We start from the raw sequence: 27,918 nt of genomic DNA, 5'->3' as shown, positions 1-27,918 counted from the left end.
AGGCAAGTCGATTGTCTTGCATGTCTTATATTAAAGTCAATGGAGCAAAAGTTGTGCGCAACCTACAACACAAAATCCATTAGGTCTGTATTTTTTGTGAATGTTTCAGCATGTTGAGTGTCATATTCCGACACCCTTGACAATCATTAGGTGCAGTGTCGCGCCTCACAAGTCGCTGTGCAGCCCTAGCCTAAAACTGTTGCAAAGCTGTTCATAACTTCTCCCGATTGATTTGCAATGGACCATGAACATTTCTCCCAAAACACTTGATTTTCCATTAGATTAAATTAAGTCTTGTCCTTATAAATTGACACTTTTGGACTTCTCTATCAGTACTAACACTAACCCATTTTGACCACTCAGAAGCCACATTCAGTTTTTTCACTGGAATCTGGAAAATGAGTGTTGATTTATTCTATCTTCAAGGGATGGAAAAAAAAGCTCTAATTAAAAACCGCATTCATTATAAATGTTCCTAAGCTGCTAAAGGGAAGTGTGAAATTGTTGCAATAATCCATATTAATTTCATTCTTCAATATCTTTTCGAAACATGCTGACTATTACTATTGACCATGTAGTAACTTGTTCCCATTGGATGAAATAGACAACATTTTTCCTGGCTGGAGAACGGAGCACCCTGTATATATGAGGACTGTCTCCAAATAGCCATTATACAGCTCTGTCATTCCAGCAATTTGTTCTTGGTGTGCAAGTGCTATGTTGAAAAGCCTTTAGTGGCTTACATCTGTGGAAAAAGAAAAATATATACGCAGTTCACTTCTGCAGTTATATGTGGTAAAAGGGTTTAGTGGCGTATTTCAGTACAAAAAGAAAAATATATTCTCAGTTCACTTCTGGAGTTATATGTGTGGAAAGCGTTTAGTGGCCTATTTCAGTACAAAAAGAAAAATATATACGTATGTCACTATTGCAGTTATTTGCGGTGAAAGCATTTAGTGGCCTATTTCAGTACAAAAAGAAAAATATATACGTATGTCACTGTTGCAGTTATTTGTGGGGAAAGCATTTAGTGGCCTATTTCAGTACTAAAAGAAAAATATGTACGCAGTTCACTGTTGCAGTTATTTTTGGTAAAAGCGTTTAGTGACGTATTTCAGTACAAAAAGAAAAATATATTCTCAGTTCACTTCTGGAGTTATATGTGTGGAAAGCGTTTAGTGGCCTATTTCAGTACAAAAAGAAAAATATATACGCACTTCACTGGTGCAGTTATTTATGGCAAAAGCGTTTAGTGGCCTATTTCAGTACCGAAAGAAAAATATATACACACTTCACTGTTGCAGTTATTTGTGGCAAAAGCGTTTAGTGGCCTATTTCAGTACAAAAAGAAAAATATATTCTCAGCTCACTTCTGGGGTTTTATGTGTTGAAAGCATTTAGTGGCCTATTTCAGTACAGAAAGAAACATAGAAACATAGAATGTGTTGGCAGATAATAACCATTTGGCCCATCTAGTCTGCCTAAAAGACGCACTTCAAAGTTAGTTATTTGTGGTAAAAGCGTTTAGTGGCCTGTTTCAGTGCCGAAAGAAAAATATATACACACTTCACTGTTGCAGTTATTTGTGGTGAAAGCGTTTAATGGCCTATTTCAGTACAAAAAGAAAAATATATTTGTCACTTTTAGGGGTGTTTGAATTTGCTTTTAATTTATTTAGTTCAGCTAAAAGTATGTCAATCAGAGAAGTGCCAGGCCATGCACAGAGGAGTGGCAGAGGCATAAATGTTTCTGGCGCAGGCAGAGGTCGCAGCAGAGTAAGGAGGGGTGGCAGCAGGAGTCGCAGCTCTTGGTGTCATCTAGCAGTCGTGTCTTGACCAGCAACCCAGCGGTTCTTAATTGGTTAACTCAGTCATCCACTTCATCCCTAGTGACATCCGACACCCCCAGCCAACAGTTGGTGGGTTCGTCAGACACAACCGTTAGTTGGCATGGCCCGGGAGAAGGCCCTGTGCCCTCACCTGTCCTCAACCTGCCTATGTCCTTTTCTGTTCCCTCACCACGAGAAGTATTATATGCTGTAGGCTCAGCTCCACTTTTCAGCGAGGAAGAGCTACTAGAGGGCGGTCAGCAGCTACTGCCCTGCCAAGATCTGGAGGAGACATCCTCGGCTAGATGGGCAAGTAGTGATGAGGAGAGTGGCATGGAAGCTGGTGTTGCGAGCGGACAGACTCCTGACCCTGAGACCGTTGAGGAGGACATCAGTGACGTGCAGAAACTACTCAATGATGATGAAGCAGATCGCGCTTGGGAGCCGGGAGCAGAAGGGGATTCATCATCATCAGGAGAAGAGGGTGGTAGCTTGCCAGTGAGGCAGCGGGTGAGCCAGCAAGGTGGTAACATGGTCGGGAGTCAGCAGGGTGGCAGCAGTGGGAGGTTGGGAGCCAAACATGCCCGGGGTAGACCACCTGCTTCGCAGCAGCAGTTCACGGAGGCGGACTGTTGGGTGTAAAAATCACCTACGGCGGTGTGGCAGTTTTTTGTTAAGCCGCTGGAGGAGGTTAACATGGCCATATGTAGAATTTGTGGGCAGAAGGTGAAGCGTGGCCAGGGTGCCAATGCATATGCAGCATCACCATAAAGTTGCCTGGGAGAACTGTGGCAACCGCTGCATCACCCAGTGGCACGCACCCGATTTCAGCCAGTCAAGGCTCCACCACCTCAGCCGAAGGGAGCGGTCTGTCATTCCCATCTTCTGCTGGTCCAGATGCTCCTGCTTCTCCTACTCCTACTCCTCGTCAGTCATTCCGTCAGCAATCGATCACTGAAGCAGCAGTATGCGTGCAGGCATCCAACGCCGTTGGTCCTGCGACAATGTTCCCCCTCTGCCTTCTCATCCTCCACCATGTCCTCAGCCTCCACTGCAGGGACAAGTCACAGTGTCCCTCCAGCATACCACATGTGCAGGGCACGGCAGTGTCACGCTGTTCTGTACCTCGTTTGCCTGGGCGAACTGAGTCACACAGGGGAGGAACTGCTCCGTGTGATTCATCAAGAAATCGAATCCTGGCTTACTCCGAGACAACAGAAAATCGGAACCATGGGGACCGACAACGGGAAGAACATGGTGGCGGCACTGCATCAAGGAGGACTGAGCCATGTGCCCTGCATGGCACACGTGTTCAATCTGGTTGTCAAGCGGTTCCTGAAGTCTCCCACCCATCTGCAAGACAACCTAAAATTGGGCAGGAAACTTTGCATGCACTTCAACCACTCGTACACCGCAAAGCACACCCTCCTTGAGCTGCAGTGGCGGAACGGCATCCCCCAAAGGCTGATATGCGACGTTTCCACCCGTTGGAATTCCACCCTCCATATGTTGAACCGACTTTACGAACAGAGAAAGGCCATCAACAATTTCTTGATGATGCAAGTGGATAGGAGTACTTCCCTGTGTAACTTCGATGTCAGCCAGTGGCAGTTCATGCGTGACACCTGCCATTTGCTCAGGCCCTTTGAGGACGCCACGTTATTTGTCAGTCGCCAGGACTACGGGATGAATGACATCATTCCACTGCTTCATGTCCTGGAACAGATGGTGGTAACAATGGCTGGTCAGGGGACTGGAGACGTGGCGCCTAGATCTGACGGCCACATGACCCCTGTGGGGGCTGAACTGGAAGAGGAAGAGGAGGGGGAGGAGGACATTGGAGCACAGGCAATGTGTAGCGAAGTGGGTGGTTTTTCTACTCAGGTGACAGGAGAGGAGGAGCAGGAGCAGCCAGAGGAGCTACAGGGCGATGAGGAAGACGAGACAGAGGACCCAGACACACCGTGGCAGTATGCAATGGAGATGGAGGTAGGGAGTTCCTCTGAGTCACTTGCACAAATGGCCCAATGCATGCTCACTTGCTTGCGTAGTGACAGCCGAATTGGCACCATTCGGCAGAGAGATGACTTCTGGCTCTCCACCTTGTTGGACCCTCGCTATCGCTTTAGAATGGGGGCCTTTTTTACACCCACTGAGAGGGAGGACAAACTGAGCTACTACAGAGACATCCTATGTAGTCAGTTGGCCGCTGCCTATCTGCACCATCGTCCATCCTCTTGCAGGTCTAACGGGGGGGGGGGGGGGGGGCCTTCTGCGCTCACGTTCCACTGCCATGGCTGCAGGGGAGGAGTGGGGTGGCAGGAGCATTACCAGCTCCATCAGCAGCAGCCTGAGTCTACAGTCGCTGATGAGTAGCTTTCTTCTCCTGCATAGTGAAGAAACTACTCACCAGCAGCAGCAGGTAGACCTGGAGCAGGGTCTGAACCAGCAGGTGGTGGCATACTTGGACAGCACCCTGACAACCCACATTGAAGATCTACTGGGCAGCCAAACTGGATTTGTGGCCGCAACTAGCAGAGTTTGCCCTGGAAAAGCTGTCCTGCCCGGCCAGTAGTGTGGCATCAGAGCGGGTGTTTAGTGCAGCGGGGGCCATAGTTACCCCAAGGAGAACACGCCTGTCCACCCAAAATGTTAAGAGACTGACCTTTGTCAAGATGAATCAGGCGTGAATCAGCCAGGATTTCCACCCACCAATGCCCGATGCATCTGATTAGATCATCCATGCCACCTCACCCAAACCTTGAAAAAAGAGACTGGTTTCTTCTGGCTACCTGCCTCAGCTACTACTCTGATGCTGCCACCCGCCTGATGCCACACATCTGATGCCAAGTGCTCCTTCTTTCACCCACCTTCGTCAGCAGGTAGTGGTACTGCCACCCACTGCCCCACGCTGTCACCGGGTCACTTGTGGTCTCCCGATGCTGCTTCTGCCATCTCCACACTATGTCACCTTCACACTCTGTGGTCTCCTGATGCTGCTGCAGCCATCTCCACACTATGTCACCTTGCCACTCTGCGGTATCATGCTGCTGCTGCCATCTCCACACTATATCACCTTGCCACTCTGTGTTATCCTGCTGCTGCTGCCATCTCCACACTATGTCACCTTGCCATTTTTGTGGTATCCTGATGCTGCTGATGCTGCCATTTCCACACTATGTCACCTTGCCACTCTGCGGCATCATGCTGCTGCAGCCATCTCCACACTATGTCACCTTGCCACTCTGTGGTATCCTGATGCTGCTGCTGCCATCTCCACACTATGTCACCGTGCCACTCTGTGGTATCCTAATGCTGCTGCTGCCATCTCCACACTATGTCACCTTGCCATTTTTGTGGTATCCTGATGCTGCTGATGTTGCCATCTCCACACTATGTCACCTTGCCACTCTGTGGTATCCTGATGCTGCTGCTGCCATCTCCACACTCTGTCATTGTGCCACTCTGTGGCCTCCTCTTACTGCTGCCACCTCCATACTCTGTCATTGTGCCACTCGGTGGCCTGCTCCTGATGCTGCCAACTTCAGACTCTGTCACTGTTCCATTTGGTGGCCTCCTCATACTGTTGCCACCTCAAGACTCTGTCATTATGCCACTCGGTAGCCTCCTCATACTGCTACCACCTCAAGACTCTGTCATTGTGCCACTTGGTGGCCTCCTCATACTGCTGCCAACTCCAGACTCTTTCATTGTGCCACTCGGTGGCCTTCTCCTGATGCTGCTGCCGCCACCTCCAGACTGTCATTGTGCCACTCGGTGGCCTTCTCCTGATGCTGCCACCTCCAGACTCTGTCATTGTGCCACTCGGTGGTCTTCTCTGGATGCTGCTGCTGCCGCCACCTCCGGACTCTGTCATTGTGCCACTCGGTGGCCTCCTCATACTGCTGCCACCTCCACACTCTGTCATTGTGCCACTTGGTGGCCCCCTCATACTGCTGCCAACTCCAGACTCTGTCATTGTGCCACTCGGTGGCCTTCTCCTGATGCTGCCAACTCCAGACTCTGTCATTGGGCCACTGTGTGGTCTCCTCATGCTGCTTCCACCTCACCACTATGTCATAGATTGACTCTGGACTTCTCATGCTGTTCCCACCCTCCCCACTACATGACTGGTCCACTATTTTTGCTTTCGGGCCTGGCTGACATCATCATTTATTTGACCTTTCTTCTGATCTGTTATAAGTAAGGAAAAATTAGACGCACAACGGATCCTGTCTGTGTAGCAGCTGTAAGGCCTGTATGGTCCCATCAGAATTGGCTTATGATTTTGTAGCCAAAAGCAGGAGTGGGTACAAAACACAGAAGACATGCAAATATTCCATTCACGTGTCATCTCTGTTTTAGATCAACTCCTGTTTTTTTTGGCATTAGCAATACTAATGGATTATTGAGCAAATGCTGACCGAGTGAAGGCGTATGCTCCACAGACAGGATCCGTTTTTTGTGGGTTATTGTTCTGACGGATCAGAGGAAGGGCAAATTAATCAGTGACGTCAACACAAACTTACTGCTGACACGTCTCCACTCTGTCAGGGGGGCTCTACTTGTATAAGCATTTAATAGAACAGGTTCTGTAGACATCTATGTGGAATCAGCTGATGACGGTGAAAAAGGAGTGCGCTTCTTCTTGGCGCCAACATCGACCTGTAAGGCTGAGTTCATACTTGAGTTTATTTGGTCAGTTTTGGCCCCGTGACTGCCCAAATAAGTGAAGTATGCAGTGATTCTAAGAGCGACGCCTGTCATCTGCATGTCATACGGACTCACAGTATTATTTCACTACCACAGCAGACTCCCTATGCGTGTTACTGCAAGGCACAGTGTTCTACGCCACTATAAAGGCTCTCTGCAGCCAGGAAATAGCAGTTTTTTAACGTAATTCGCCGCGAATATATTCGGATCGAAACGAATTTTGGAATTCGGCTAATCGAATTTTGGAATTCGCTCATCTCTAATAGTGAGCTTTTCCATTTGTTGGTTAAAACCATTTGTCAGAGGCTGATTTTAGACTCGAACCCTCCAGTGCCTTGACTGTGGCCTCTGTTCCTTTTTTATGCTATTATACTGTAATCTATCCATTATTTGAAGGTATTCTTCAGAAGTTAAGAATAGGTCTAATAATCACCATCAGCCTAGAGATGACTGTAACGGTGTAATGTATTATCCTTCAGTGTGTGTCAGTGTGCTCTCTGAGTTGAGATTACAGGGCTATATACAGTATATTTACATCTAAAGAATATCCATAAAGATCTATAGATAACTTGGTGAAACCATACACATGTGACGCAAGTAGGCAAGTCACCGTCGATCCTGTTATTGGCTGCACCTCCCCTGTCGCCAGATGTTAATTTCTGCTGACAGGGGAGATGCAGCCATAGCCGTGAAGTATCCTGGAAGAAATCGGCATCGGGGACCAGGTAAGTATGTGTATGGTCACAGGGCTGGGCATCCTAGAGGGGGTTTTTCAAACTTAGATAACCCCTTTAACTTTAGGAATTACCCTGGCTATATTCTGTTGTATACTTGCATGCACTCATATGGTATGACAATGTAGGCATCCTATATGTATTATGATCCCTGCTCCATTATAATAACTGAACTATTTTGCCCCCTCTTTGTGCTTTCTTTTGCTGATACATAGCACCAAATTCCCTGCATAGAAATACATTTAAGGGTGGGTTCGCATTAGCGTTATGCAATTCCATTATAGCTTCCGTTTATTATGGAATATATAACGGAATGGCCAGACGGAATGCAAAACAGAAGCCTTTAAGAGGCATTCCGTTTTGCTCCGTCCTAATAGAAGTCTATGAGCAAGCATAACGGATCCGTCTGGTTTCCGTTATGCAGGACGGAAACAAAGTCCTGTCGAGTCTTCCCCATAGACTTCTATTAGGATGGAGCAAAACGGAATGCCTCTTAAAGGCTTCTGTTTTGCATTCTGTCTGGCCATTCTGTTATATTCCGTTATAAACGGAACCTATAACGGAATGGCATAACGCTAGTGCGAACCCACCCTAAATAAAACATGTGTTACCAGTTGGAGGTGGGTCTGGCACTGGCAGCACTGATTGAATAGTGTCAGACTGGTAACAGCATAGTGTCAGACTATGTACAGCATAGTTATATGAAAAGATGCCCCAGAATGGTAATTTCATGTGGAATACAATTATTTAGTAAAACAGACATGTGTCATGCCCTGCTCAGACTATGTATGGAGGTCTGCCAGATTAGCAGCACGTGTCTAGTCATTTGTTTTGGAGTCGTGCTAGATCCGCCACCCTTCAGGTGCACTGGGTGGGGTCGTTGGTTTAAATTACTCCCCTCCCAGTGTTCTGTGAGGGTTATAGCTTCTGTCAGGCTGTGGAAGCAAGGAGTGAAGGATTGGCTTTTCCTGCTCAGATAAGATAAGTTGGTTTCTGATTTCTTTGGTTTGCTGTCTAGGCTATTTGAGTGGCGTCTGTCCCCTCCTGGTTCTGAGGGAGCAGGCTGCCCCTTTTTCCCCTTTCACCATCTCAGGGATTCTAGGGTATTCTCAGCCCAGGCACGAGGACACATTATTCCCATCTTCAGGGTCTGAATGTGGGCAAAGCAGAAAAGGGAGAGCTGTTAGGGATTTGCTAGGAGGTGACCTTATCCCCAGCTTCTCGCCTAGAAATATTGTTTGTTTAGTTATCTGTGTATCTTATATCCTGTCCGCCGTGACAACATGTCATGAGTGGTGACAGGCCCTTTGTAAAAAGAATAACATTCTGGCTGCCTAAAGCCACCACTAGAGGGAGCTTCATTATTAGAAGAGTAAGCTTTTAAAGCTGGAGATACACACAAAGTAGTTGCCAGACCATGATTTCTCCCAATGCACCAATACAGATCCATGCTAGGCTCGACCAAGCATGCATTTAGTGTGAACAGTAGACAGGAGAAAGCTGCTGCCAGATACCTCTGGGGATCAGCTTATCTCCCTGAGAATAAAAGGATAAGGAGTGTTGAAATCCATCCATGACTGACCCTTCTCTCTCACAACATCTGCTATCAGAAGATAAAAGAGAGGCTCCCCATATATATTGTTGGCCAATCTTTCTGACAACCTGTTTGTTGGATGTTTGTAGTAGCTTTTGAGATAATCGACGCCTGCTAATCATGTTGAACATTGTCCAGTTGACAACAATATACAGTTCAAAGTGCAATTTTGCTTGTGTCTCATTTAGTCATTAAAAACTGGGTAAAACTGATACACTGGTCCAGATTTGCTGGACATAAATTGTGCCAAAATTTGGCAAATATGGAGCATTTTTGGAGCTATTTGGCAGCCCTAGCTTTAGAAACACTAACTTTACAAGAGTATGTGACTTAATTGGAAAGGGGGTAGCTTCACAGGAGAGTGACGTAACCTAAAGTACAACATTTTGTGCCAGAATTGTGCCGCTATAAATTTAGTCGCAAAGGAAGCCAACCAATACTTGACAAAGTGTCTCTAGCCATGCTCCAAATTTATTACGCAGCCTAAGGGCTGATCTCAAAGGGTGGTGTATGAAACAGTGACACAGTGGCGTATGTGTCAGGGTATGACACAGAACTCACACACACAGGGATAGTGTAGCCCTAAAACGTCCCAAACCCACTATCCCTGCCCACTTGCACAGTCACTCACAACTGGTTGACGGTCCCTATATTCTGTATGTGAGGGAGCAATACACAAACAGGGAACAAACAGACACAAAAAGAGTAGTCGTACGGTACTAGGGTCAAAAGCTAGTCGGTCAACTAAATGGCAAGAACGCCAGAAGCAAATGGGAAGGCCATACGCACCAGAAGTCAAAACCAGGAGAGCAATACAAGACCAAGTCTCCAAAAGCCAGGAAACGTAGTCACAATACCAGATCCTGAAGTCCACAGCCAAAATACATACAATACCAGAGGAACAGAAGAAAACTTCAGATGCCGGCCTTTGAGAAGAGGCAGTTCACGCTGGCTTGCCTGCATGCTGGGCTTTGCCGCCTGTGCCTCCTGACACCGCGGAGCCTCGGTGCACACCCTCTTTGGCTCAGGGCTCCAGGGACCAGGCTGCACTCCTGGTTCCCCCGTGATATTATGGGCACTTTTCTCTGCTCTTGCATTGTATGCTTCTTCTCTGACATGAAACTTACATGTGAGCAACCACCAGATCTAGACAAGCATGTCAGTATCTAGAAAAGGCTTCGGACTCAGTATCTAGAAAAGGCTTCGGACACCTTTGAGGGCATTTTTTTATTATTGCATTGTACCTATTTTGAGCTAAAATTGTATTTATTAAAAATTATGAGCCCCTTTCTCTGTATAGCTTGAGATTCTCTAGAAGCATACTCTGTGTTTTTACTGTGTTCTATCAGGCAGCTCAGCTGACTTCTCCTCATCTCTGATCTCTGACCTTATAAACACTCATTATAGCTCAGTTCTTAAGTTACTGATAAGAAATGTGGTTTAAATAAGTCTTTTTGAGCTTTTATTATTTTAGTGGTAAATAAAGACCAATTAAAAATATTTTAAGCCTAAAATGAGTAAAAGGCAATCACAAAAAGTGTACATAGCCTTTAATAACAAAAATGTTTTGTAAGGGGCACACAATGTTATGGTGCATTACATCTGAAGTCAGTGGAAAATCTATCATGCTGGGAGTATGAATATTCACTTTATTAGCCGTGTAGTACATCAGATCTTGGTACGGGAGAGCGGTACACTGGTAATTCTTCCGTCTGAATCTTGACATTTAAGTGTACAGTCTGTGTGGGAGTCTAGCATCTTCAGATATGTGACTGCTCTTCTAGACGTGCTTATTTTGGTTTATTTGTAATCTTATTAAATGTGTATGGGTGAAATTTGATTTGGCAAGTTCAAGTAAAGAAATTTCTGCTTATTTTTTTTTTTTTTACAAGATGATAGCGACTTCAGTTTGTTTTTTTAAACAAATGCACTGGGTTATGAGCCATTGTTTTACCCTCAGTATGTGGTATTTCTCACAAATCTAAAAATATGGCAAATTAATTACAATAACATTTACTGTTTAGCTTGTCCCATGAAAAATATTCTACAGTTTTCAAACCAGCAGCTGAATCTGAATACTTTTCTAATGACATGTTATTAAAAAATGTATGGTAGCCACTAAGCTATTCGTTGAAATCTATCTGTATAGCGTCACCTGCTTTTTTTCCGTTTCCTAATTTCTCTGTCCACCTCATTGAGGTGGACGCACATGCTCAGTTCTGTTCTTCAACTGCCACCAGATGCAGCAGAACGGACATGACCCCTGAGCTGCCAGGTTGAAATAAATCTGCAAGAGCCAGTGGAGCAATAAATGGGAAGATCCATGTGAGGTACAGGGCTGGTTCTAGCTTTGTTAGAAAGAGATTGTCATGTACTATAAGATTTTTTATGTTTTACATTATTCATAGGATAACCCCTTAAAAGGGGTTGTCCACTCCTTTACAAGTCATGACCTATCCTTGGAATAGACCATCACTATCTGATCTGCCGAGGTTCTGCAGTAGCTCTGGCATCATGCAGAAGATGGAGCTGATTACAGCATTGCTCCTATTGAAGTTACTGTTCTGCAGCTACTGCAAAAAAAAAAAAAAGAGCTGAGATCAGTGAGGGTGCAGGATGGATTATACAGAGTATAGACCATCACTTGTAAAGGAGTGGGCAACCTATTTAAAGAGGACCTTTCACCGATTCTTACCCTATGAACTAACTATACAGATATGTAGAGCGGCGCCCGGGGATCTCCCTGCACTTACTATTATCCCCGGGAGCCGCTCCGTTCTCCTGCTATGTCCTCCGGTATCTCCGCTCACTAAGTTATAGTAGGCGGAGATACCAGTCCCTAAGTTATGGTAGGCGGAGTCTGCCCTAGCGCTGGCCAATCGCAGCGCAGAGCTCACAGCCTGGGAGGTTATTTTCTCCCAGGCTGTGAGCTCTGCAATGCGATTGGCCAGCGCTACAGAAGAACAAGGGTAGACTCCGCCTACCATAACTTAGTGAAAGGAGATATCGGAGGGCATAGCAGGAGAACGGAGCGGCGCCCGGGGATAATAGTAAGTGCAGAGAGATCCCCGGGCGCCGCTCCACATGTATGTATACTTAGTTCATAGGGTAAGAATCGGTGAAAGGTCCTCTTTAAAGAGGACTTGTCATCTCTCCAGACATGAGTAACTACTTGTTTCTAACAGCTTTAGGCCTCTTTCAAACTGGCGTTTGCGCCCCGTGGTCGTGCTGTGGCCCGCAAAATGCAATGCACGACCACACTCCGTGGGGCAGCCGCAGCAGATAGTGGACCCATTCACTTGAATGGGTCCGCGATCCGGCCGTTCCGCAAAAAGTTAGGACATGTTATATCTTTTTGCGGAATGGAAGTACGGGACGGAACGCCACGGAAGCACTCCGTAGTGCTTCAGTAGGGTTCCGTTATGTTCCGCACTATTCTGCATCTCCGGATTTGCGGACCCATTTCACACTGGCGCAAATGCGGTCCGCAATACGGCAACGGGACGCATACGCTAGTGTGAAAGAGGCCTTAGGCTACTTTCACACTGGCGTTTTTGGCTTTCTGTTTGTGAGATCCGTTCAGGGCTCTCACACACGGTCCAAAACGGATCAGTTTTGCCCTAATGCATTCTGAATAGAAAAGGATCCACACAGAATGCATCAGTTTGCCTCCGTTCCATCTCCATTCCGCTTTGGAGGCGGACACCAAAACGCAGCTTGCAGTGTTTTGGTGTCCGTCTGACGAAACTGAGCCAAACGGATCTGTCCTGGCACACAATGTAAGTCAATGGGGACGGATCCGTCTTGGCTATGTTACAGATAATACAAACAGATCCGTTCTGAACGGATGCAGACGGTCGTATTATCTGAACGGATGCGTTTGTGGAGATCCATGACGGATCCGCACCAAACGCGAGTGTGAAAGTAGCCTTAAAAAAAAAGTTAAAGCTCATGTTATTAAAAGGACATTTTAATTGTCAAAATTTAACACAGGACCAGAATATAAATTGGTTGCACAAGAAGGTCCAAATTAATTTAAGAGCGAAAGGCCTTCTGTTCTAGGTGATGAATTCCAGCGCTTAGACTACAGATGTCAGTACAGTGTTGTCCTAGTGTAATTAGGATTCATGTAATATGCATGAACCAGATTTCTCTCCTTTGGCATCCATCTCTCTGTAATATATATTTTTTTTATTCAAAGACAAAGTGGCTATTATACATATCTTGTCTGGAAAATTCTCCCTATTGTGATTTACGGTACAGTTTGCAGAAAGACAAAAGAACATTTTTTGCCAGAATGTTCCAAAGTAATATAAGGTGAAAAGCAAAAGTTGCAAGACAATGTTTTAAAGGCCCAGGAACGCCAGTGTTTCTACCACTTATTGTCACGGCTGTAAGTGAGCAACTAGAGCATACACAGAAAATAGAGCCACTGACCGGACCCAAACTAGGGAGGATAAAGGGTGACCCCTGTCAGACCCTCAAAGCTTTCCCTATGCTGCTAAGCACATACCCGGATCCTAATGGTGGAACGAGGCATGCCCGCGTACCTAAGACTGATGACCACTGTAACCCCTACAATAGTGGAAGGGGCACGACCACCGGTGCCCTGCTCAGTATATGGAGGGAACCGTGGTCGCCTCGGATCCGGTCAGAAAACAAACAGATACACTACAATGTCTGCACACTTAGCTGAAGGTGCTGCGGCAGCAGAGAAGACGGATCCAAAGACAGGTGGCAATATCCGGAGTACTTGCTGCAGCAGAACAAAGGTCCAGTGAAAAGATAGCATACAAGTGAAGATACTCAAGCAAGAGCTACAACTCAAATGAGAAATATAATCCACACTCTACAAAAGGAGGAGGGGTAATTTAAAGGCAGGGAAATCAAACATAGGAGGAACAGCTGGAAGGAAGGAAACAGAAAGTAATGACCTCATCCCAGGGGCGGAGAAACAGAGCAGTGAGAACTCCTCCAAGCTCTGGTAGTGACATCATCACAGGGGTGGAGAAACAGAGCTGTGAGAACGTCTCAAAGCTCTGGTAGTGACACTTATTGAATGTGTCATAAGACCCAATTCTACAGTAAATGGGTAACATGGACAAGTTACAACTTACGCTCTACAGAAATGCTTAGAGCTCTTTAGGGCGGTTGGGCAAAACTAAGGCTTAATATATAAGGTACAGGCTTAATAATTACAAAAATAAAGAAAATGTGAAATTTGTCCCTTGTCTACCTCCAGAGATATGGGCAGAAAGGGAACACAAATACAATTGGATTGGGACCCCATCTTAGGTCCTCCTACTTCCTGGCTCAGCCCATGAGGTGCACATTTCATTTACGCATATGTTACTTATAAAATCTTATGTAAGGACTGGTACTAAGAAGCTGCAGGGGCCCTTTAGCTGCTTCAGAAGCTCAGCTTCCTGAATGATGAAGCCATTACTAAAGATATGATCGCTGCTACTCTTAGTTCTTGTGGGAAGGTTAAGGCTTTACCATAGGGTTGCATTTCTAATGACCAGAGGTGAAGCCTGCTAGTCATAGCATACTTGATGTCATAGTCCAGGGCTGGCCAACCTGTGGCTCTCCAGCTGTTGTAAAACTACAATTCCCACCATGCCCTGCTGTAGGCTGATAGTTGTAGGCTGTCTGGGCATGCTGGGAGTTGTAGTTTTGCAACAGCTGGAGAGCCGCAGGTTGGCCAGCCCTGTCATAGTCAGTGGTGAAAAGGCCATGGGTCACAGCCCTGGAAAACTTGTATTCCTGGGTATTCCACTGAATGTGCCATACATGCCATACTCGCTGGGACCCCTACCAATCATACAATGGGGTTCTGTGGCCTCTTTGCTACCTAGGCACTTATTCAATAGATGGTACCCAGACACTGACCTAAGTCTGCACAACCATACTTGGTGCAGAGGCCATTTGCAAAAAGTAAGTTATTGCTGCAAGCAGTTATGGTAAGAGCGTTGGGTTTGGAGCAAGGCTGATGAAGGTTGAAGAGGTGTAATGGTTAAAATAATGCAAAGTTGGTAGAAGGTACTGTACATGGCTGTGATAGCATTACATCAAGACAAGACCAAAAAACTTCAGAAATATACTTAAAGGGGCTCTCCGTCTTTTTCTTACTGATGATCTATGCTTTCATAGGTCATCAGACCCCCAACGAGCAGCTGTTTGAGAAGGCAGTGGTGCTTGCAGGCCAGTGATGTCATGACTATGTGACGTCACTGGCCTGCGGGAAGCTGCGAGAAGGCTGTAGCACTACTGCGAGCTTCACAGCCTTCTTATTCAGCTGATCACCAGGGGTCCCGGGTGTCGGACCCCCACCAATCAGATGCTGATGACTTATCCAAAGGATAAACCAACACTGTTTTCCTATACTCACTGCGTAAGCAATCCAGTATCACTTTTAGCAAAACCAATATTAAGATACATAGATCAAATTCAAAATAACAAATTATAACTCCATAGTCAGTTGTAGTTCAAATAATACTCAATTTTATTAATACTTACAGAGTTATAATTATTTCTGGCCACACAGAGAATTTAAGAACATTTAATCCAAAGGATAGATCTCATTAGTAAGAAAAATACCAAGAACCCCTTTAAGAAGTGGGGCATAAATTTATCACCATCACGCACACATTTTCCAGATCAGCTTTGCAGTCATATTCCCTAATCATATCTGAAGTAACACTCTCATTATACCATTATACATTTCCTCCCTTGTGTTTTTCCAGTAGCTGTCAATCAGATTTTAGACAATTTGTCTTTTCGTGTCTCCTCTCCTTTCAGTCATTTAACTAATATGCATGGTACAAGTGACATCTATTGTGAAATATAAATATATATATATATATATATATATATATATATATAGCGGCTCACCCGTCTCACAAATTGGACCTAGGTGCTCTTGTGTATGGACTACCCCACAGATTATGACCTAGATTAGAAAAGAGAATATACATTTATATTGAAGATAAGCAAAAGTCGGGATTCAATATTGTTCTCTACATTTTAAAAAATATTTTATAGAACATTAAATATTTTATAGAACATTTTATATAAAAAATAATAAATAAATAATTTCCCTTTGAACACACATGTAATCACCCAATAGTCTGTATATACTGTAGCTCAGGTTGGCATGAGGGTGAATTATATTGGAGGAAATATGTTGAAAAGGAAGGATAAATAGAAAACGCATCAAGAACGCATCAGAAACGCAATTGCATTTATATATATACAGTCAGGTCCATAAATATTGGGACATCGACACAATTCTAACATTTTTGGCTCTATACACCACCACAATGGATTTGAAATGAAACGAACAAGATGTGCTTTAACTGCAGACTGTCAGCTTTAATTTGAGGGTATTTACATCCAAATCAGGTGAACGGTGTAGGAATTACAACAGTTTGTATATGTGCCTCCCACTTGTTAGGGGACCAAAAGTAATGGGACAGAATAAAAATCATAAATCAAACTTTCACTTTTTAATACTTGGTTGCAAATCCTTTGCAGTCAATTACAGCCTGAAGTCTGGAACGCATAGACATCACCAGACGCTGGGTTTCATCCCTGGTGATGCTCTGCCAGGCCTCTACTGCAACTGTCTATAGTTCCTGCTTGTTCTTGGGGCATTTTCCCTTCAGTTTTGTCTTTAGCAAGTGAAATGCATGCTCAATCGGATTCAGGTCAGGTGAATGACTTGGCCATTGCATAACATTCCACTTCTTTCCCTTAAAAAACTCTTTGGTTGCTTTTGCAGTATGCTTTGGGTCATTGTCCATCTGCACTGTGAAGACCGTCCAATGAGTTCTGAAGCATTTGGCTGAATATGAGCATATAATATTCCCCAAAACACTTCAGAATTCATCCTGCTGCTTTTATCAGCAGTCACATCATCAATAAATACAAGAGAACCAGTTCCATTGGCAGCCATACATGCCCACGCCATGACACTACCACCACCATGCTTCACTGATGAGGTGGTATGCTTAGGATCATGAGCAGTTCCTTTCCTTCTCCATACTCTTCTCTTCCCATCACTCTGGTACAAGTTGATCTTGGTCTCATCTGTCCATAGGATGTTGTTCCAGAACTGTGAAGGCTTTTTTAGATGTCGTTTGGCAAACTCTAATCTGGCCTTCCTGTTTTTGAGGCTCACCAATGGTTTACATCTTGTGGTGAACCCTCTGTATTCACTCTGGTGAAGTCTTCTATTGATTGTTGACTTTGACACACATACACCTACCTCCTGGAGTGTTCTTGATCTGGCCAACTGTTGTGAAGGGTGTTTTCTTCACCAGGGAAAGAATTCGTTGGTCATCCACCACAGTTGTTTTCCGTGGTCTTCCGGGTCTTTTGGTGTTGCTGAGCTCACCGGTGCGTTCCTTCTTTTTAAGGATGTTCCAAACAGTTGTTTTGGCCACGCCTAATGTGTTTGCTATCTCTCTGATGGGTTTGTTTTGTTTTTTCAGCCTAATAATGGCATGATTCACTGATAGTGACAGCTCTTTGGATCTCATCTTGAGAGTTGACAGCAACAGATTCCAAATGCAAATAGCACACTTGAAATGAACTCTGGACCTTTTATCTGCTCATTGTAATTGGGATAATGAGGGAATAACACACCATGGCCATGGAACTGCCGAGAAGCCAATTGTCCCATTACTTTTGGTCCCTTAACAAATGGGAGACACATATGCAAACTGTTGTAATTCCAACACTGTTCACCTGATTTGGATGTAAATACCCTCAAATTAAAGCTGACAGTCTGCAGTTAAAGCACATAATGTTTGTTTCATTTCAAATCCATTGTTGTGGTGTATAGAGCCAAAAATGTTAGAATTGTGTAGATGTCCCAATATTTATGGACCTGACTGTATATATGATAGGAAAACCGGACAGCACTCCAAGTAAAAGACAAATGGTAGTTTATTCACCCATGTGGTAAGGCAACGTTTCAGCTCCTACAAAGAGCCTTTCTCAAGCCAGGCTCTTTGTAGCCAGCTTGAGAAAGGCTCTTTGTAGGAGCTGAAACGTTGCCTTACCACATGGGTGAATAAACTACCATTTGTCTTTTACTTGGAGTGCTGTCCGGTTTTCCTATCCATTGTATGGGGTAAGCAGCTACACCCTTGGACCTAGCACCCGCCAGTCATTTTTTCCAGTGCCGCCATTGTGTTCCATTATTTTTATATATATATATATATATATATATTTATATTTATATTTTATACCCTTTTTTATATATATTTCTTGTTTTAAATTCTATTATTTATAAACTTACAAAAAGAAAAAAGACAAATAAAAGACAAGAGATCCCAAAATATGAAGATATATTAAAGCTGCGTTAATGTTGTGTTTTGGTGTACCTCTTATAATTGCTCTATATTTTTTGTATTTTATTTTATTTTTTTATATTATTATTTGTTTGTATTGCTTTTACATAACTATGCATAGGTAAAAACCCTTTAGATGTTATATATAAGAGTCACTTATATGATATCCCTATCTATCCCTATTTGTAGAAAAAAAAAAATGTATGTACCAATATGGAGATCCAGTTCACTTTTTTTTATCCACCTGAATGAAAGAACGTAACTCCACCCCTATCAGGGATATAAAAGGCACAAATGTATGGGGAATGAGAACTAGCCACTGATGAAGGAGCAAGGTGCTCTGAAACGCTATGGCAGAATTATAATACCGCAAAGGATATCCTTATAATATGGAGCTATAACAGCCTACAGTATAATGTGATACTCTTCCAATAAGGCTTGAAGTTATACCGAGACAACCTCAGAGGTTTGATACTATTTGCCTTGTGAAACTAAAGAGGCACAGATATGAACAGTGATTAGCAATTACTAAGTGCTTATGATTAGGAGCAACGAACTATGAAATGGGACTAACCATCTAACCTTATTTTACTATTCTTACTGACCCATACATTCAACTATATGAACTCCATACAACTATAAATATGTGATATGGGACATTTTTACAACATTTTATGAATTATGATTTTAAGAATTATTACCGGGATATGATAAAGCCCTAAGAATTGACATTTGGAGATAACATCATCTAACCAGGTGGAACAGTGTAACTGTCGGATTACCTGGACATATAAAAGCTATTGGGTTGTGAGATTTTGAATATTCCAGTTACATAATTCACTATTTCTCCATTCCATCTTGGCTTTTTAAAGAGATCTATTGAAGGAATATAGCAATAATATACAAATTTTAATTTAATTTTAAATATATATTACTGCAATTCGATGCATTTTGGTTCTTTTAGTGTTTAATAAAATACCGCTTTTTAATACATTTCTGGGTGGTAGAGTGCCTGTCCTATATACTATTATCTATTGTGAAATGTCTCTCTGCCCAAAGCTCTATTATCTTGGAGATACAGAAAAATGTTTTAAAAAATTGATAAATTCATCTTGTAATTGATGGGCTGATATTGCATTTTAGATTCATCGTGACCCTACATTTTTTGGGTAAACCTGCAAAACAACATGGCCATTACCAATGAACAGGCAATAAATAGTCAATTTTTAATTATATACACTCAACATTAAAATTACAGCACCAAGCCGTAAGGTTATGCAAATTAGAGATGTAGCAGGTGTTGCTAAGATCTTCAAATGATTACATTTTCAAGCACCTAGCTCCAATGTGGCACGTATAAGGGGCACAAAATCCAGATGGAAATCAACATTTTTTAGCCCTATGAAACCTCAAAAAGAATCCTTGAACTGAGAGACCTTGGTTTATCACTCCTGCAGATCACTACGTGCCTAGGCCCAGATGTCAGCACGGTTCAACGTCGTGTGTCTTGGTGGTTATGAAAACAACGATGAACTGGAATGACAGCAAGAGGTGCACAGAGGTGGACCTCTGCATGGACGGATCATCTAATTAAAAGAATGGTGCGTAGTGATTTGTTCTGTACTGCAAGTGAAATTGAACATCACATCCTGAGCCTAGGGCGGCAAACCGTGTCTATATACCGTCAGATGATGTTTGAACGATATTGGACTATGAGACAGACGTCCAACTGTCAAAGGCAGTGGAGGCTGGAATGGAGGTCTGTCCTCTTCAGCGATGAGTCCAGCTTTTGTCTCAGATGCAGTGATAGCCAGAGATTGGTTTGAAGACCACACGGGCAGCACCATGAAGAGGCCTTCACAAGGGAACATCACACCGGTCCTACTCTAGGGATTATGGTGTGGGATGGCATAATGTATGGTAGCTGAACCCAAGCTCAGACTGGCCCACAGGGTGAATCCCTCGGTGGGCCCCTGAGCAAGGTGAGCCCCTAGTCTCCCACCCCCTGCACAAGTGGCACATAACACAGTAGACTTACTGCACTATGTATGGATAAGCAGTATACAGCACCTCAACCAGCCTCTGTATGTTTATATAAAAAACTGGGTTCATTATTTAAGAAACTACCGAGCTTATCATTATAGGTGTATCAGGTGGCTGAGAAGTCTTATAGGTACAGAGACAGGTCAGATAGTATCCTCCCTTCCCAGTGACCCACCTTCTCAAAGGAATATCGATACGCTAAACCCTTTTCTTTCTAGAGGTCTCAGAATATGGAAATTGCATCGGGCAGTAATAGAGGCATACATCACTTTCTGGCTGCAATTTCCATTTCAGTAAGTGACGGGTCATTATAATATACCGCACAATCATTTAGTTGTGGAACATTTATTAGCTGCTCCTGGTTTATAGGCACCTTTTTTACTTTGTTTAATCTGAGCAGGAAGCAGTCGGTGATTCTGGCAAAACTTCAACAACGGAGAGGCGTCCAAGGCCAGCTATTTAATCCATCTGCCTGTGTTTCTGTGTAGATGACCTAAATGCCCCAGAGGAGCACTATTTGTGCTAGCAATTGCATATGTACAATTAGCGCGCCTCTTTCTTGAGAATAGGCCTGGGGATACAAGCTTGAGAGGAGAAAAGATTTTCCTTTGGTTCGAAGTGAAGTAAAGGGAAACGCAGAACAAACTACGAAATGCAAACAACACCAGCTGTTTGTCCTTTTCCTTTGGAATTGATATCTTTACTCACTGTAGTTGCTATTACAGTGATGGTAATGAAATATTTTTTATATCCTCATTGTAGAAGGCTTGTCTGGTTTACAAAACTACTTTTCAGATGAAATTGTAAAGGGATTTTGTGGACCTGTCCTCAGGATAGGACATAATTATATGACCGGTGGGGGTCCAACACCCAGCGCCCCCACCGATCAGTTATTTGACGAGTGCGGCGGCCTTCCCACAGCAGAGCAAGTACAGCGCTGCGCATTCTGTAGTGGTTGTACTTGGTATTGCAGTCCAGGCCCATTCACTTGAATGGAACTTAGCTGCAAATAGACCATTGAACATAACATGACTTAAGAGGCCACAGCACTCCAGTGACTCTAAAGTTGATCGGCGCAGGTGCCAAGTATCGGAACCCTCACCAATCAGATATCCTGAGGATAGGTCAACAATATCAGACTCCTTGAAAACCCCGTTATTGTATTTGACTCACTAAACAGGGTTTCCCTGTTTAGAGCAGAGGACACGAAAAATAGTGTATCTGATCCCGGAGGACCCAACACATCTGTGCACAACAGAGAGATGAATTATTTGAATAGGAACTGTGTAATGCTTCATTTTCCACTGCAGGGGCGCTGCAGAGAACACTTGCTGCCAGGTTCCATCACTGATTACAGTTGATCATTTAGGCTGCTGTCACACTTTCAAGCTTTTTGATGTCTTTTTTGAAGCCAAAATCAGGATTGGATCATAACAGGAGAGAAAGTATTAAAGGGGTTGTCTCATCATGGACAATGGGGGCCCCATTATCTTATAGGTGTGAGACCCGCACTGCTGGGACCCGCACCTATATGGAGAATGGAGCCCCGCAACTGAAGGATGGCGCACTGAGCATGTGCATCCTCCCTCCATTCATTCTCGATGGGGCCGGCGAAAATAGCCGAGCTGGCTCGGCTATTTCCGTTGGCCCCATAGAAATTAATGGGAGCGGGGGCGCGCATGCTCGGTACGCTCCCATTCACTTCTACGGGGAGCCAGCTTGGTGGTGGCCAGACCGGAGTCCTCCAGCCACCACCTTGCATGGCTCCCTTCACGATATAGGTGCGGGTCCCAGGAGTGGGACCCGCACCTATAAGACAATGGGGGCATATCCTAGCAATATGCCCCCATTGTCCATGATGAGACAACCCCTCTAAGAACCGATACAACTTCTCAACTTTTTTCAATCCACTCTTGGTTTTGGCTTCAAAAACTGTACCAAAAGACATAACTGTGTGGCATCATCGTAAGGGCTCATTCACATGACCGTATCCATTTTTGCTGTCTGCAAATTGCAAATCCGCAAAACACGGATATCGGTCATGTGCAGTACAGATTTTGCGTATTGGATCACCTTTCACCTGTGTAGAAATGCCTATTCTTGTCCACAATTATGAACAAGAATAGGACATGTTCTATCTTTTTTGCAGGGCCTTGAAATGGAAATACGGATGCGGACAGCACATGGTGTGCTGTCCGCATCTTTTGTGGCCCCATTAAAATGAATAGACGGTCATGAATGGGCCCTAAGGCCTCTTTCACATGAGCGTGTCCGGATAAGGTCCAGATGCGTTGCGGCAAACCCACGTGAGTAGGTACGCAATTGCAGTCAGTTTTGACTGTGATTGCGTTCCGTTGTTCAGTTTTTATCACGCGGGTGCAATGCGTTTTGCACGCGCGTGATAAAAAAACTAAATGTGGTACCCAGATCCGAGCTTCTTCACAGAAGTTCAGGTTTGGATTCCAGGTTGTGTAGATTGTATTATTTCCCCTTATAACATGGTTATAAGGGAAAATAATAGCATTCTGAATACAGAATGCATAGTACAATAGGGCTGGAGGGGTTAAAAAAAATAATAATAATAATTTAACTCACCTTAATCCACTTGTTCGCACAGCCCGGCTTCTCTTCTGTCTTCTTTCTTCAGGACCTGGGTAAAGGACCTGTGATGATGTCACTGCGCTCATCACATGGCCCGTCACATGATCCATCACCCTGGTAAAAGATCATGTGATGAGCGCAGTGACGTCACCACAGGTCCTTTACCCAGGTCCTGAAGAAAGAAGACAGAAGAGAAGCCGGGCTGCGCGAACAAGTGGATTAAGGGGAGTTCAATTATTTTTTATTTTTTTAACCCCTCCAGCGCTATTGTACTATGCATTCTGTATTAAGAATGCTATTATTTTCCCTTATAACTATGTTATAAGGGAAAATAATACAATCTACAGAACACCTAACCCAAACCCGAACTTCTGTTAAGAAGTTCGGGTTTGGGTACCAAACATGCCGATTTTTCTCACGCGCGTGCAAAACGCATTACAATGTTTTGCACTCGCGCGGAAAAATCTTGCATTTTCCTGCAACACACCCGCATCTTATCCGGGCAAAAAACATGATGCCCGTGTGAAAGAGGCCTTACTTTAAAAGAGAAATGAAAACTAGCAATTTTGACAGGATGGTCAACCACCTAATGCATTTAGGGGCCTCCTGACTCTCCTCCAGTGGCAGATGTTGGGGGAGGTAAGTCATAACAATAGATGCTCCAGAATTATTATTGTAAGAAGGATACGTGTAGTTACTAAAACGGACATGTCAGGAGAGGTGACGTCCTCTTCAAGTGCATTTTATTTCACTGGTGAAAGGGGCATTTGACCATCTCTCTTGCAGCCAAAATGAGTTTGCTTCTCTACTGTGTGTGCATTGGGGGGGATGAGTAGCCATGATTTATTCCGCCATAGATTGATATGACATTTACTTATCAAACTTTTGTAAAAGGTTAAAAGAGGGTCATACTCTGAATGCAGGGATATTCATTTTATAAAGGGTTTCCCTGTAGAATAGCCTGGAAACAAGGCACAGTAATTATGGTAATAAGGATGGCGAGGATAGTTTGATAAAAAAAAAGAAACTTCTTTGTTATACAAGCCAGGTAAATATTTAATACCGTCTGCCTCCATGATTTGTTAATAGCTTTCAGAGTAATTTTCCTTAATTAGACTTTCTAATTTAATTGATGCGTCTCTTTAAGATCAAATCAAGGCAATTTTTTACTTGGAAGAAAAGGGCTTTAACTGAACTGACAATTCAGTATTGTATCCGCTCAAGTAATAACCCTCAAATGAAAGCATCACATTTCATGATCTTTAGCGCCATCAGTAGCCAAGGAGAAATTAAGGTATAACTCATTGAAGCCTTATGAGCGATGTTTTTCAAATATGGTGGCCTTGACAATTAAAGGGGTTGTCTCATGAGATATATCCCCTTTCAAGATGCAACTGCTGGAGTGATCAGCTGATGGTCCAGGATCTCGCTTCCAGAACTGGCTGATACTGCAGCCAGCCAAGCATTACACCAGCAGGGGTCAATCTCTAATACTTTGCCGTCCATGTAATAAAAGGATGGCTCGAGTCCAGTCCTACAAATCACCTCTCAGTTCTGTTCATAGAGGAGGGTCCTGAGAGGGGAACCTAACAGGACATATGCTATATTAGAGCTAGGAGGACTTCCTGTATTCAAAGGTCATATCTATAGGAATGCAAAAACATAGACACAAGGCTGATCGTTTAAATAGAAGACCGCGCTGCTGCTCACTCCTCTGAGCCTCCTTATTCTCTCAGCACAAGGCCAATCGTTCCTCTAGACATGGAAAAGAACCATCAAGCTCCACAGATAGGTGTCTCTCCTCTACCCGACCCTCCTGTAGGTAATCAAGGGAACGCAACCATAGTGAAGCACTGGCTTCCTCCGTATATTATAAAATAATTTATTATACTCACAAACTCCTGTTAAAGGGGTTGTCCGGGATTGAGGACTTTGTTCCATTAGTACAAGACAGACATGCATATAACATACATCCATGTCCTACCTTTTCCACATGTTTCTGAAGCCCCATTTTCTTATAGGAAATTCTTCGCCGGAAGTGTTGTTTTCTTAGACTCGGTGACGTACCGGGTCCCTTGCAGGAGCGCTGAAACCTCTTCTTCCGGCTTCTCAGGAAGCCCGGTGACGTCACCGGCACAGATGGGTGGGCTTTAGCGTTGCTCTATCCTGTAAAACGGCTAGGGCAGCGCTAAAGCCCGCCCATCAGAGCCGGTGACGTCACCGAACACACTGCCGGGCGGAAGCCTTCTCCCGAAAGTGTGTTACTGTAAACAAAAGAGCCTTTGCCCTGCGCGATTTAGCACACATCAAAGGAGAGCATCGGAGCATGAACTGCTCTGATGCTCAAGTCAGGCGGGCTGCCTGGTTGAAAATAGAGGTTTGTCCGGGTTCAGCTCTGAACCCTAACAACCCCTTTAAAAGCATATAAGATCATAGGACTGCATACAAAGTATTGCCCGACCCGGGTTTCGCTTACGCGCTTCTTCAGGAGCGAATGACTGCACTTAGCGGCCAAACCTTATAAACCACATTGCAGTTCCACCCATTATTAACAATACCCAATCCAATTCACATTCCCACAGATACAATCAAACTATAACATATTAAAAAAAAACATCAAACATCTTTCCTATGCTTATCTTTCATACCTCCTACACTTATACTTAATTGTTTAATACAACTTCAAAGAGATTCCGCTAGTCTCATTCATAAAACTCCTCTATTACATGTCTCATGCAGATATATCACACGCAATGTATACAGATGGCATACTACTTTATTTGAGTATCGCAACATGGCAATCTGTGCATTCAAGTGAATGGGAGTTGAGCCGCAGTAACTCAGCGCGGCCACTATGCGTAGAACAGAGCTGTGCTTCCTGCTCTGTTCAAAAAGCTACATTAAAAACCGTTACAATAAAAAAATACAAAAACAATACAAAAAAATACCTCATCACAGGCTTACATGAGAAAACTTGTTCCGCACTGGAGTCAGAAGGACCTGATTCCTCCAGTGTGATCATGTGACATCTTGATGCTGTGAACATCTGCCTCCAGTTTAGAGCAAGTGCCTGTGGTGTTTTGTTTTTGTAATTTGCTGGTACTACAGTGGATGGGGCATTATTTATATCGGGGCTCTAAAAATACAAGGGGCAGTATGGGGGCATTTTTTGTTATACATGGGGCACTATGGTGGCATGCTAAATACAGGGGCACTATAGGGGCCGGTAAAGGGGTTATCCGACATAACCCCTTCTTCACTCACTCAGCACTCCCCCTTGCCCTGGCTGCATCGAGCTGTTTTGTTTTCATTCTCACATTGCTAGGCGGAGGCTTACGCCTAGCAGTGATCCCGGTAAAGTCATCGGCACTAATGGGCGGTCGATAGCGCTGCCCTAGCCTACTTTACAGTCTAGGGAAGCGCTAAAGACAGCCCATTAGTGCCGGTGACATCACCGGGATTACTGCTAGGCGGAAGCCGGTACATCACCAAGGTAAAGAAAAAGCCCTTGCCTTGCGCATTCATTCATGGTGAATGAGTGAAGAAAGGGTTATGTCCGGGTTCAGCTCTAATCCCGAACAACCCCTTTAATAATATGGTACTATGGTGGCCGCTAAAAGATGCAAAACGGATGACAAATGGACATTAAAAATGAATAGATGACCATGAAATGGACACACACACATGCAAAATGGCCATGAAAAACTCAGTTTATCCCTTTTTTTAACTGCTTTTTTTTTTACTGTTGTGTGAATGTACCCTTAGGCCTCTTTCACACGGGCGTCGCGTGTGAGGGCCGGATAGGATGTAGGTGCTTCGCTGGAAAATGCGCGATTTTAATGCGTTTTGCACGCGCATAAGAAAAATCTGCATGTTTGGTACCCAGACCCGAACCCGGACTTCTTCACAGAAGTTCGAGTTTGGGTTAGGTGTTGTGTAGATTTTAATATTTTCCCTTATAACATAGTTCTAAGGGAAAATAATAGCATTCTTAATACAGAATGCTAAGTAAATTAGGGATGGAGCGGTAAAAACCCCCCCAAAAAACGTGCTCACCTCATCCACTTGTTCGCGCAGCCCAGTTGTCTTCTTTCTTTTTCTTTGAGGACCTGGGAGGAAAAGGACCTTTGGTGATGTCACTGCGCTCATCACATGGTCCGCCACATGGTCCATCACCTGATCCATCATCGTGGTGATGGGCCATGTGATGAGTGCAGTGACGTAACCAAAGGTCCTTTTCTCCCAGGTCCTCAAAGAAGAAGAATGAAGACGAGCCGAGCTTCGCGAACAAGTGGATGAGGTGAGTTTCATATTTTTATTTTTTTTTAACCCCTCCATCCCTAATTTACTTAGCATTCTGTATTAAGAATGCTATTATTTTCCCTTATAACCATGTTATAAGGGAAAATAATAATGATCGGGTCCCCATCCCGATCGTCACCTAGCAACCATGCGTGAAAATCACACCGCATGCGTACTTGCTTGCGGATGCTTGCGATTTTCACGCAGCCCCATTCACTTCTATGTGAAAAACGCACAATATAGAGCATGCTGCGATTTTCACGCAACGCACAAGCGATGAAAATCACCGCTCCTGTGCACAGCCCTATAGAAATGAATGTGTCCGGATTCAGTGCAGGTGCAATGCGTTCACCTCATGTGAAAGGGGCCTTATTATTCTTTAACCGTTCCTTAGTAAAACGACTCGTGTACTTAGGGTCTTTGTCTTGCTGCATGACCCATGTTCTCTTGAGATCCAATTCACGGGCAGATGACCTGACATTTTCGTTTAGAATTTGTTGGAATGATTCAGAATTCATTGTTCCCTTGGTGATGGCTCTGTACACTATAGGAACACTCCAGCTGCTCTAGGGAATTATCCTGGTAATAAGACTGCATTAACATAGTAACATAGTATATAAGGCCGAAAAAATACATCTGTCCATCCAGTTCGGCCTGTTATCCTGCAAGTTGATCCAGAGGAAGGCAAAAAAAAACTGTGAGGTACATTGATTGAGCAATTGCAATTTAAGTAATATTAATGGA

At 44.0% G+C, this 27,918-nt stretch overlaps 1 protein-coding gene across 5 annotated transcripts in view; it reads left to right on the top strand.

Annotated features, from left to right (window-relative positions):
• Window positions 1-27,918, top strand: part of OSBPL6 (oxysterol binding protein like 6) — a 284,303-nt gene that overhangs the window by 107,817 nt on the left and 148,568 nt on the right. Inside the window, exon 1 of one of the 5 annotated variants that reach the window (XM_040441314.1) lies at window positions 19,704-19,829. The exons of the other annotated variants lie outside the window; for them this stretch is intronic. The gene's annotated coding sequence lies outside the window, so the exon portion shown is untranslated. Of the gene's footprint in view, window positions 1-19,703; window positions 19,830-27,918 lie in introns of those variants that run through there. 5 annotated transcript variants of the gene reach the window in all.

The sequence above is a fragment of the Bufo bufo genome, chromosome 7 (genome assembly GCF_905171765.1).
Source record: "Bufo bufo chromosome 7, aBufBuf1.1, whole genome shotgun sequence".
Classification (NCBI taxonomy): domain Eukaryota; kingdom Metazoa; phylum Chordata; class Amphibia; order Anura; family Bufonidae; genus Bufo; species Bufo bufo.
Note: the sequence above shows the minus strand (reverse complement) of the source record. Positions and strands in the feature narration are given on the sequence as shown.